This window comes from Capricornis sumatraensis, chromosome 5, assembly GCF_032405125.1.
Source record: "Capricornis sumatraensis isolate serow.1 chromosome 5, serow.2, whole genome shotgun sequence".
Lineage (NCBI taxonomy): Eukaryota > Metazoa > Chordata > Mammalia > Artiodactyla > Bovidae > Capricornis > Capricornis sumatraensis.
The window spans coordinates 38,189,628-38,202,455 of NC_091073.1; positions in this window are offsets into that span (position 1 = coordinate 38,189,628).

Here is a 12,828-nt window from a genome sequence, read left to right on the forward strand (position 1 = left end):
AGAAAATATATAAAACGCAATCATAGCTATTGAAAGCAGGGATGCAGAAGCCACGGGTATACTCATCATGCTAGCAGAAGTGAATTTTCATAGTCCACCTCTTTGGTACTCAATATCACATTTTTCTTTCCGCTTATATAACCCTCTTTGTAGTTATATAAAGTCTTTTTATTTTATTTTATTTTTTTCTTTAATTCTTACATGCGTTCCCAGACATGAACCCCCCTCCCACCTCCCTCCCCATAACATCTCTCTGGGTCATCCCCATGCACCAGCCCCAAGCATGCTGTATCCTGCGTCAGACATAGACTGGTGAATCGATTCTTACATGATAGTATACATGTTAGAATGCCATTCTCCCAAATCATCCCACCCTCTCCCTCTCCCTCTGAGTCCAAAAGTCCGTTATACACATCTGTGTCTTTTTTGCTGTCTTGCATACAGGGTCGTCATTGCCATCTTTCTAAATTCTATATATATGTGTTAGTATACTGTATTGGTGTTTTTCTTTCTGGCTTACTTCACTCTGTATAATCGGCTCCAGTTTCATCCATCTCATCAGAACTGATTCAAATGAATTCTTTTTAACGGCTGAGTAATACTCCATTGTGTATATGTACCACAGCTTTCTTATCCATTCATCTGCTGATGGACATCTAGGTTGTTTCCATGTCCTGGCTATTATAAACAGTGCTGCGATGAACATTGGGGTACATGTGTCTCTTTCAGTTCTGGTTTCCTCGGTGTGTATGCCCAGCAGTGGGATTGCTGGGTCAAAAACACTCTCAGACATAAATCACAGTAGGATCCTCTATGATCCACCTCCCAGAATTCTGGAAATAAAAGCAAAAATAAACAAATGGGATCTAATTAAAATTAAAAGCTTCTGCACAACAAAGGAAAATATAAGCAAGGTGAAAAGACAGCCTTCTGAATGGGAGAAAATAATAGCAAATGAAGCAACTGACAAACAACTAATCTCAAAAATATACAAGCAACTTATGCAGCTCAACTCCAGAAAAATAAATGACCCAATCAAAAAATGGGCCAAAGAACTAAATAGACATTTCTCCAAAGAAGACATACGGATGGCTAACAAACACATGAAAAGATGCTCAACATCACTCATTATCAGAGAAATGCAAATCAAAACCACAATGAGGTACCACTTCACACCAGTCAGAATGGCTGCGATCCAAAAATCTGCAAGCAATAAATGCTGGAGAGGGTGTGGAGAAAAGGGAACCCTCCTACACTGTTGGTGGGAATGCAAACTAGTACAGCCACTATGGAGAACAGTGTGGAGATTCCTTAAAAAATTGCAAATAGAACTATATAAAGTCTTTTAAAGTCTATGGTCTCTGAGTGATGTTCATTCCTTTCCATCTGGTCTCCTTGTGTTTCCCCAGTGTCAAATGATATAAAAACTTAAATATAAGTTATTGGTTTTCAACACAAACATATGCAGTAATTAAACTTTAGCAGGGAAAATTGCAAAAGAAATTTCCATTTTAAAAAGGAGAGAGTAAAAATATCTGGCTGTCATTGGTGCACAGCATGCATTCAGACTCTGGTGGGTGGGAGTGGCAAGGACTCTGTGGTGTCATGAAAGTTCTGTCAATCTAGTAGACAGTGTTTCTGTTTTCTGGGAAATTCCTCTGTCCTCCCATTCATACCTCTGGTTCTTCCTGAGGTGGGAGTAGGGGGTCCTCCTTGTCCATCATATTTTATGAAGAAGAGTGAGGTCAGCTGCCTAGTTTTAACATCTCACTTTTAGTTGCTATGTATTTGGGGGCCTGATGATGGCCTTAGGGACTGATTCATGGAAGTATCAGTTTGATATAGGGATAGAGCTTGGGGAATAGGGGTACAACATAGATAGGAGAGTAGGGAGAGGACCCAGAAGAGCAAGTCTCCTTTATCTGCTGGCTCCTTTTTCTGTCTCATCTCTCAGAAGAAGTAACCTCCTCCATACTCTTGAGTTGTGTTTCTCTGGCCCCTCTGCTGGGAGACCCAGAGTTCATGCAGCTCTTCTGAGGTGAGATTGTGGGAAGAGTCAGAGTCTCAAGAGGTACCTCCAGGAACTTCAGCAGCTCCATTATGGTGGGCACAGCTGCAGCCTTGTCAGTGCCTGACCTTTACTTCCAGGGAGGCTGAGTCAGTCAGTGGTATCTGGAGATATTACCAAGAGTGTGGATGAGTCTGGATGCAAATGAATCACTCTCTCATGTTGGGGAAGCTCAGGGAGCTGGAGCAAATCATTACCATCAGCTGCCACTCAGTGAGAGGGACAGGTCCCACACTATTCCCACCCATTTCAGGCATATGCAAATTCTCTAAAGTGGCCAAAAAAGTGTCTGTAATTGCAGGGCACATAAAACTTAACATTTGCACACAGGACTTTTATTATTTGTGCAGAGTAGAACAAAATCACTGTAGACAGTGGCTACAGACATGAAAATAAAAGATGCTTGCTCCTCAGAAGGAAAGCTATGACAAACCTAGACAGTATATTAAAAAGCAGACGTTACTTTGTCAACAAAGGTCCTTCTAGTCAAATCTATGATTTTTCCAGTAGTCATGTACAGATGTGAGTTGGACCATAAAGGAGGCTAAGAACTGAATAATCAATGCTTTCAAATTGTGCTGGAGAAGATTCATGAGAGTCCCTTGGACTGCAAGGAGATCAAACTAGTCAACCCTAAAGGAAATCAACCCTGAATATTCATTGGAAAGACTGATGCTGAAGGGGAAGCTCTGGTACTTTGGCCACCTGATGCGAAGAGCCGACTCACTGGAAAAGACTGTGATGTTGGGAAAAATTGAAGCCAAAAGAAGGGGGAGCAGGGGATGAGATGGTTAGATAGCATACCAATTCAATGGACATGAATCTGAGCAAACTCTGGGAGATAATGAAAGACAGGGGAGCTTGGCATGTTGCAGTCCATGGGTCGCAAATAGTCAGACACAACTCAGCAACTGAACAACAACAAGGGTCATACCTTTTATCTCTCTTAGTTTTCATTTTGTTAGTTTCACTGAAAAAGTCTGTGAGACAGATGACAGAAGGGAAACCAGCTACTCTGTAGTTCAGACAAAAGAAGGAAGAGTGAGGCGCAAACATTTTTTTATTAGGGTTGGCTATGCCAGGAATTGCACTAGATTAGGCACGTATGTTAACTTGCTGGTTCTCAAGCTTGGGTGCATATCAATCACCTGGAAACTTTCAATAAAATGCAGATATTCAGATCTTATCCTATGCCAGTGATCCTCTGTAACCTGTACTAAATGTCTGGGTAGTTCCAATATGCACCTAACTTTAAGTTCTTCCCGCATTAACTCATTAAATCTGAGTTAGACATCATTTCTCTCTTTAAAGAAGCCCAAGCTAAGATCTAAAGAGGTTAAAAAATTGGTTTGAACTGACTAGAAGAGAGGATGAACATAAAAAGTAATTTTTTTTTTCCTTAATTGATGGGGAGTTCAGAAGTTTGGAGGTCTTAGTTAATGCAAGTATGACACTGACCTTGCTCATAGTCTGATGAAGACTGATGCTTAGAAAAAACTATTGCACATTAAACCAAAAAACCAGAAAACATTCTCAGCATTGTTTTGCCACCTTACATAATTAGCCCATTTTTTCATTAAACATTTCAAATATTATTTGCACATAGTTAAAAAAATAGTGGAGAAAAAGTTTCCCTTGTAGCTCAGTCGGTAAAGAATTTGCCTGCAGTGCAGGAGACCCAGGTTCGATCCCTGGGTTGGGAAGATCCCCTGGAGAAGGAAATGGCAACCCACTCCAGTATCCTTGCCTGAAAAATGTCATGGACAGAGGAACCTGGTGGATCGCAGTCCATGGGGTCGCAAACAGCTGGGCATGACTGAGCGACTAGCACACAACACAGTGCATCCTAAGGACTGGCATGGGGAGTGCTTATGCAATTTTCAAGGTTTGTAATTCATCTTGGGTCATCTCCCTCATCACTCAGTCCCAGCTTCCTTGGCTTCCTACTGCATACAGAATAAAATATAAACTCCTTTAAATGAGCTAGAAGATTCTTTCAATTATTTCTACCATCATCTTTAGCCCTGTTTCACCTCACTGGCTTTGTTCTGTCTGGGGGTCTTGCATCACAAGGTTTTTCTGCCTGAAAGACTCCCCTGATCTATTCTGGCTTTCAGGTGTTACCTCAGCCTCTCTTAGGCAGTTTGTCGTTAGTTTTATTTCTTCATAGTGTTGGTCACTATCTAAAAGTATCTTATTTATTCATTTACTTGCTTGCTGTTTTTCTCCTCCATTCACAAATAAGCTTCTTAAGAATAAGAACTTTGTCTTGGTCCTCTTTGTTTCTGTAATATCTTAAAAAAAAAAATCCCAGTGCCTGGTCCATAACAGGGCATAATACATATTTTATTGAATGAATGACTCTGCCTTTCATACATAGGAACAGACACAGACACACACATGCACACAGTCTAAGAAAGTTACACCAATGGGATCATGCTATCATTTTAAAAAATTATATGTCTCAGAGATTTTCTCAGGAAAACACACACAAATTTACCTAGTTCCTTTTTATGGCTTAAAGACCTCCAGATAAAATTTCATTAAAAATAAAAAAGCAAATGGCAGAATGTACTACTATTTTGTAGATGTACTGTGATTCATTTATTTAGACCCCCTTCAGTAAACATTTTTGTCCATTCCAGGAGTTTGCCATTTCAAAAATTCAACAATGAATATAATTATACTAGTATCTTGATGTACTTTTGTTTATCGCTCACTTTTAAAATTTTAATACTTCAGATTCATACATACTTAAATGATATTTTATCAGAATCACATGTGACATTGTTGTTGGGAGGGAAATATTAAATACAGTTAATACCTAAAGATTTTCAAAGATTGATAGAATGATTAGGGAAAAAAGTTCCTTTTACTTTAGCTCCAGACTTATAGTAAGTGATATTATTATGTGTGAGATGTCAATTTTAAAATGAATTTCTTGGAAATGAAAGAAGTATTTTCCCTATTACTCTGACCTTTGAAATAAAATCACGAATTGGTTAATTTCTCAAGTGTAAAATTCAGTAGGGCCCATCCATGCCTGCTGACCCAAGAGGAATTTCAAAAGACTGGCTAATGCATTATTGATTGTACCTTTTCTAATTAGTTCTAGGAAGTGGGCAGTCCTTGGGGTGGGGTGAAGGGTGCGAGGCCTGGGGTGGATCAGGCAGTGTGTCCCCTTCTCTGCTCCATCTGTTTTGTTAATCAGATACTATCAAGTCACGAGGAACACAGAGAGCCTTGGTAGGGGAAGTGAAAGTGTTAGTCACTCAGTAGTGTCTCTTTGTGACCCCATGGACTGTAACCTGCCAGGCTTCTCTGTCCATGGGATTCTCCAGGCAAGAATACTGGAGTGGGTTGCCATTTCCTCCTCCAGGGGATCTTCCTGACCCATGGAGATGGAACCCACACCTCCTGTGTCTCCTGCATTGCAGATGGATTCTTAACCCACTGAGCCATTGTGGGGTGGGGGGTGGGGGAGTGGGCAGGGGCTAGGAAAAAAGAGTTTCTAAAGGGGCTATGGCCTGCAAAGAAGTAAGGAGAGGAGCTCCTCCTGCTGAGCTTTGTGGGTGCAAATAAGATGCATTTTTATAGGCTGAATGTTCATATCAGATTAGCCATCAGAACCAATGCCTGCCTCATCTGTGGCTGCTTCCTTGACTTACAGTTCATCTTTCAACAAGAGGAGAGGACAAGGTGAAGGACAGGTTGTCCAGGGTCATTTATTAATACCTGATACACATAGCCTAGGTCAGTGTTTCCCAAAGGGTTGCCTTTGTACCTCTGGGCACATTCTAATTTATCAGTGTTTGTTTTAAAAGCATTCATGGAAGCCTAAACAGTGCCTCCCGCTTGTTGCTACCAAACCCAATCTATTACCTTGGCATGTCACCACTCTCTGGGAAGCCACAAGTTACCACAGTGAGAAGCAATAACCAGTTCCCTAAGAGGTGGAACGGGGAAGGCAATGGCACCCCACTCCAGTACTCTTGCCCGGAAAATCCCATGGATGGAGGAGCTTGGTAGGCTGCAGTCCATGGGGTTGATAAGAATCGGACACGACTGAGCGACTTCACTTTCACTTTTCACTTTCATGCATTGGAGAAGGAAATGGTAACCCACTCCAGTGTTCTTGTCTGGGGAATCCCAGAGACGGGGGAGCCTGGTGAGCTGCCGTCTACGGGGTCGCACAGATTCGGACATGACTGAAGCGACTTAGTAGCAGTAGCAGCAGCAAGAAGTGGAAGGACCTGCTTTTCCTTGGTGGCAATTCTAGGCCTATTTACACACTTAACCCCAAGAATAAAGAAGGCAAAGAGGTCACCTGTATGTACCTTTTGCATTTAAATGCATTGTGAATGCTTATTTTTTGTGGCCAGATGAGTATTTTGAGCCGTATCAGTCTGGTTAAGCAAGCAATTCCTGCTTCCTTGGGGAGAACACAGGGGTGGCAGAAGGTGGTTGGAGTGGTAGATATGTTTTAAGTTTTAAAAGGAATTTTTTCTAAGTAGAAATGCTAGAACTCAGTTTAAGGAACAGAAGTCTGAAAATAGAGAATATTTTGAGCTCACCGTGGTCTACTTTCCTCCCTCTTTTGTCTTTCTGTGTTGCTTTTAGTTACAGTTAGTTACTCAGTTGTGTCCAACTCTGCAACCCCATGGACTGTAGCCTCTGTCCATGGAATTCTCTAGGCAAGAATACTGGAGAGGGTAGCCATTCCCTGCTCCAGGGGATCTTCCTGACCCAGGAATCAAGCCCGAGTCTCTCACTTTGTGGGCAGATTCTTTATCGTCTGAGCCACCAGGGAAGCCCCATTGCTTTTATGTAATTATATGCATTATATACAAAATATGTATATATGTTTATAATATAAATATATATGCAATATGTGATAAAAATATGCAAATAGATGGGGAAAAAGTGGAAACAGTGACAGATTTTATTCTCTTGGGCTCCAAAATCACTGTGGATAGTGACTGCAGCCATAAAATTAAAAGACTCTTTCTCTTTGGAAGAAAAGCCATGAGAAACGTAGACAGCTTATTAAAAAGCAGAGACATCACTTTGCCGACAAAGGTCTGTATTGTCAAAGCTATGGTTTTTCCAGTAGTCATGTATGGATGTGAAGGTTGGACCATAAAGAAGGCTGAGCACTGAAGAATTGATTCTTTTGAAGTGTGGTGCTGGAGAAGACTCTTAGAGAGTCCCTTGGATAGCAAGGACATCAAATCAGTCAATCCTAAAGGAAATAAACCCTGAATATTCATTGAAAGTATTGATGCTGAAGCTGAAGCTCCAGTACTTTGGCCACCTGATGTAAAGAGCCAATTCACTGGAAAAAATCCTGATTCTAGAAAGATTGAGGGCAGGGGGAGAAGGTGGTGACAGAGGATGAGATAGTTGGATGGCATCATTGACTGAATGGACATGAATGCTAAGTTTATATAGCGTTAATTTATATAATGGAATCTTTACTGTCTCTGGGAGACAGTGAAGGTCAGGGGACCTGGCTTTCTGTAGTTCATGGGGGTCACAAAGATTCGGACATGACTTAGCGACTGAACAACAACAGCAATGTATATATATATATATATATTTTTTTTTTTTTCCTTTAACTAGATTTTGGGAAGTCCACATATAGATCTAAGTGACATCCTCCATAATGTCAGGAATATTCTGATCTATCTTGGGCTTTTTTACTCATTAAATGATAATGAAGTATTTTCTCTTCAAAATAGGAAGAATGAATATAATTTTTTCTAAAGAACTTACTATTAATGATTTTTCGGCCACTTATTGGGCCTCCCAGGTGGTGCTAGTGGTAAAGAAGCTGCCTGCCAATGCAGGAGCCGTAAGAGACATGGGTTTGATCCCTGGTTTAGGAAGATTCTGAGGAGGAGGGCATGGCAACCCACTCCAGTATTCTTGTCTGGAGAATCCCATAAACAGAGGAGGCTGGCGGGCTACAATCTATAGGGTCGCAAGGAATCAGACACGACTGAAACAACTTAGCATGCATGCAGACATAGCGCTAATAGTCAGGTAGTCATAGTATTTGTAGTCAAAAGGAAGTCAGAGGCTGTAAGTCAACCCTGCTCATCACTGAATGCAGAACAGAAACTCTGAGCTTAACTGTGTTAAGACTTCTAAAGAATACTAGACTAAAGCAGATAAAAAATTTACTAAACACGGTGTTACAGGTTGAACTGTGTCTCCCCTCCCAAGTTCATTTATTGAAGTCCTAAATCTCTAGTACTGAAGAATATGACTTTACATGGCAATAGGGTGATTGTAGATGGAACTACTTAAAATAAGATGAGGTCATATTGGAGTGTGGTGGGCCCCTAATCCTATATGACCAGTGTCTTTACAAAAGGGAAAATTTCGAGGCAGACACAGGCACAGGGAGAACACCATGAAAACAGGTATTGGGGTCAAGTATCCATAGAACAAAGATCACCAAAGATTTCCTGAAACCACCAGAGGCTAGGAGAAAGGCATGGAACAGAGTCTGTTGCACAGCCCTCAAAGGAACCAAACCTGCCAACACCTTGATCTTGGACTTATAATTTCCAGAATTGTAAATTCTGCTTGTCCACACAATAAACTTCATTTAAGCCAGCCAGTTTGTAATACTTTGTCATGACAGCCCTAGTAAACTAATACACATAAGTAAAATTTTCTCCATTTCTTTTAAACAGGCCTGGGACTAGGGCAAAGAAAACAAAGCACTTGCCTCCGGCACAACATTTAAGGGGCACAAAAAATACCCTTCAGTAATGAATATAGATAATATCTTCATTTATTATTTAAGGAATGGAAATTAATGCAAAAAAATCAGTGCCAAACAAAATATAAAAAGTTTAAATAAGGAGAGGATAAGTGGTAGCTTCGTGCTGAGCATATTGGAGCATGGGGCAAAAGGAATAAAAAATTAGTAATATTGATCCTGTCTTTATTTTGATCATTGTGGGTATTTTCTTTGCATTTGATTTCTAAAATACTGCGTAAAATATTACGTATCTTGATCTGAGATTTTTGGCACTCCTTCAATTTTACATGTCACTTTGCCTCAGCTTGGTCTTTCCTTACCTCAAAACCATCCACTGAGGATAGAATCCTAATTTCAACACAGAGTAGGCTGAAACCCGTGTGATTTCCACATTCATCATTTTGGTTTTGGTCAGAGAAATGAAGAAAGAGTGCTTGCCAGATATTTCTCCTTGTCTTTCATGTCATCTCAGACACAAAGATTAACATGAAACTCAGTTTCTCAACTTCAAAGTGATTCCCTTGCTGTCATTCTTTCTTCAGTTCCAGTATTATTCTTACATTAATTGTGGGTCCAAATTCAGTGCTATTATTAATTCTCCTATCTCTCTTGTCACCCATATCCAGTTGTTAAGTCAGGCTAGTTCATTACCTGTCTCCTAAGTAGAAATGACTTTATTATGCCTTTGTAAAATTAACATTAAAGAGTTCATTGAGATGTAAGATTTCATATATTTTAGCAAGTATAGAGAAGACAGTAAAAGATTATCAGTCATCTCACCATTCAGAGATACCTTCATCAATATTGTAATGTGCATTCTTCCAGACACTGTACATTTATGCTTGCCATATGTTTTAAAATCCCATGTATTTTAAAAAATGAGATTATACTATATATATTTTGGGGTTGTCTTCTTAACTTGTTAATTGCCTAGTGAATTATGTACATCTTTTCATGTTATTAAAGCTATGTCTACAAAACAATTATAATGGTTTCATAGCATCCAAATAAATGGATATATCTTCATGTATTTAACTGATATCCTCTTATAAAATATTAACCCTATACCTACTGTTTACTATTACATACAAAACCACAATGAATATCTCTACTGTTAGTTGCTAAGCCATGTCCAACTCTTCTGCGACCTCATGGACTATAGCCCGCCAGGCTCCATTCTGTCCATGGAATTTTCCAGGCAAGAATAATAGAGTGTGCTGGCTTTTCCTTCTTCACGGGATCTTCCCTATCCAGGGATCGAACCCGTGTCTCCTGAATTGGCAGGCAGATTCTTTATCATTGAGCCACCTAAGAAGCCCAAATATCTCTACACATGTACACATACCTGATGATTTCTTTTTTTAAATAATTGAAAAAAATCAATTCATATTATTTTTGGCTGTGCTGGGTCTTTGTTGCATTGTGCGGGCTTTCTCTGTTTGTGGCGAGCAGGGGCTGCTCTTTCTTGTGGTGAGCAGGCTTCTCATTGCAGTGACTTCTCCTGTTGCAGTGCACAAGCTCTAGAGTGCATGGGCTTCAGCAGTTGTGGTACACTGGTTTATTTGCTCTGTGGCATGTGGAATCTTCCCAGACCAGGGATCAAATCCATGTCCCCTGCCTTGGCAGGTGGATTCTTATCCACTATGCCACCAGGGAAGTCCCTACCTGATTATTTATTTAGGCTAAATTACTAGAAGTAAAGTTATTGGGACAAAAATGTACAGGTTTTATTATTTTTTCTTATTGCTAAATTAACAAAATTTTGCTTTTACCAATGGTTTATCAAATTGGCACTTCATGGCAACTAGATGGGGAAACAGTGGAAACAGTGTCAGACTTTATTTTTTGGGGCTCCAAAATCACTGCAGATGGTGACTGCAGCCATGAAATTAGAAGATGCTTACTCCTTGGAAGGAAAGTTATGACCAACATAGACAGCATATTAAAAAACAGAGACATTACTTTGTCAACAAAGGTCCGTCTAGTCAAAGCTATGGTTTTTCCAGTAGTCATGTATGGATGTGAGAGTTGGACTATAATGAAAGCTGAGCACTGAAGAGTTGATGCTTTTGAACTGTGGTGTTGGAGAAGACTCTTGAGAGTCCCTTGGACGGCAAGGACATCCAACCAGTCCATCCTAAAGGAGATCAGTCCTGGGTGTTCATTGGAAGGACTGATGTTGAAGCTGAAACTCTAGTACTTTGGCCACCTGATGTGAAGAGCTGATTCACCAGAAAAGATCCTGATGCTGGGAAAGATTGAGGGCAGGAGGAGAAGGGGACGACAGAGGATGAGATGGATGACAACACTGACTCAGTGGACATGAGTTTGGGTAAACTTCAGGAGGGGGTGATGGACAGGGAGGCCTGGTGTGCTGTGGTTCATGGGGTCGCAAAGAGTTGGACATGACTAACTGAACTGAACTGAACTATTGAATTGCCTCTTTCTTCTAGATTTCATTCAATGTTTTGAATATACCCCTTATTTTGTAAATTACCTATTCATGTACTTTAAATATTCTCTATTTTGGATTGCTCATTTCTTTCAAAGCAGTCTTTTAAACACTTTTATTAAGGATATTATCTGGATATTAAATCCTAGTAATGTTATATACACATTGCTAATATTTTTCCAGGTTATCAGTTGTTTTTTTAACCTATGCTGTGTTTTATACTACCAGAAATGTTAAGTTTTATGTTATCAAAAATGTCAATATTTTCCTTTATTTCTTACTTTGGAATCATGCTTAGAAAATCTTTCTTCATCTCAAGACTATAAAAGAGGTTACCTAAATTTTCTTCTAGTACAGTCATAGTTTCATTTTTACAAATACATTTTTGACCCATTTAAAATTCATATAACTGTTCTGATGATTCTTCTTGTCTCTTTCTTGTTAATCCTCTTGCTGCTGACCAATTTGGGCCCTGTATAATTATAGCTGTCTTCTATTTACTGTTCTCATCTTTTAAAATATATATATTATTTATATGATCCCATAGGAAAAAAATTCTAAATACTGTCCACTTTTAGGGGAAAAACAAAAACCAAAAAACACCTTCAGAGCTACTGGGCTTTCCCGGTGGCTCAGCAATAAAGAATCTGCCTGCATTGCAGGAGATGCAGGTTCTATCACTGGGTCCTCAAGATCCCCTGGAGGAGGACATGGTAACCCACTCCAGTATTCTTTTCTGGAGAATCCCATGGACAGAGGAGCCTGGCGGGCTACAGTCCATGGGGTCACAAAGAGTCAGACATGACCGAAGCGACTGAGCATGCCTGAAACCACTTCTATTTTTCTAACATTTTGCTCAATCTTACCCCCTATATGTGAGCTTTCTACCCAAGATAGGCTGAAATAATTGTTGTTCCCCAAATGCATCTCCTTGCCTCTGTGCTTCTGAATGTGCTGTTCCTTCCTCATGAAATGTCCTCCCAACTCCCAAACCATTCTTTAAGGCAGGGGTCCCCGACCTTCGGTATCTAATGCCTGATGATCTGAGGTGGAGCGGATGTAATAGCAATAGAAATAAAGTGCACAAGAAATGTAATGTGCTTGAATCACCCTGAAACTATCCTCCCATCCTGATCCATGGAAAAATTGTCTTCCTCGAAACCGGTCCCTGGTGCCAAAAGGTTTGGGGACCACTGCTTTAAGGCACCTCCAGGAGGCCGTTTCTGGGCACACTGTTAACAGAACCCTTGCCTGTTTGTGAAATTCTTATATCACTCATATGTTTGGGTCCTAGTTGTATGCTGACTTGCTTTGTTATTTAACATTCTACTTGTGTATTTAAAGTCATAGATTTAAGGATTTCAGAGCTGGGAGAGCCTCAAAATATGTCATCTAATGTCTTATCTGATGTTGAAACCTTTCTACAATATTCTTGCTAAATAGTCACTAAGCTTCTATGTGATTACCCCCAATAATGGAGAACTCACTATATCCCATGACTGACCATGCCATTCCCAGGTACATCCTAATGAT